Raw genomic sequence first — 606 nt, forward strand, 5'->3', positions numbered from 1 at the left:
CTCTCTCTCTCTCTCTCTCTCTCTCTCTCTCTCTCTGCGTGTGCGTGCGCATATGTGCGTGCGTGTGTCTGTGCCTTTTTCGCCCCCCCACCCACCACCACTCCCTCTCCCTTCCCTCCCTTCCTATCGGTCCCTCCTTCCCTCCCCTTCTCATACATCCCTCACCATTCTCCGCTTCTCCCCCTATCTCACTTCACAGAAGGTCAGTGGAGAGGCCAATTAGCTGAGCTGAGCCTAGCTCTATTTGAAATTGAAATTGAAATTTATTGTTCAAAACCTTTCAACAACAAGGTGCAAGAACTTAGCACCAGCATTTTATATACGAACAGCACAACACCGAAATCCGAAAACAAAAAGATGCCTAGAAAATAAAAATTAAATTAAATCTGTACAATAGTGTGAAAGTAGATTAGAATACAAAGGAAGATGACTTACATGTTTTTTTGGAAATATGAAGTAAAAATTTGCACAGTCTAATCAACTCTTTACCTGATGCATGCTTTATCTAGAACTATAGCCCTTCGCTCTGTGGCGATCTGTGCGATCTGTGGCAGAGCGAATGGCTATAGTTCTAGAGCTGAGCTGAGCTATGCTAGCGTGGCGTAG

Source organism: Priapulus caudatus, unplaced genomic scaffold (assembly GCF_000485595.1).
Source record: "Priapulus caudatus unplaced genomic scaffold, Priapulus_caudatus-5.0.1 Scaffold2094, whole genome shotgun sequence".
Classification (NCBI taxonomy): Eukaryota; Metazoa; Priapulida; class Priapulimorpha; order Priapulimorphida; family Priapulidae; genus Priapulus; species Priapulus caudatus.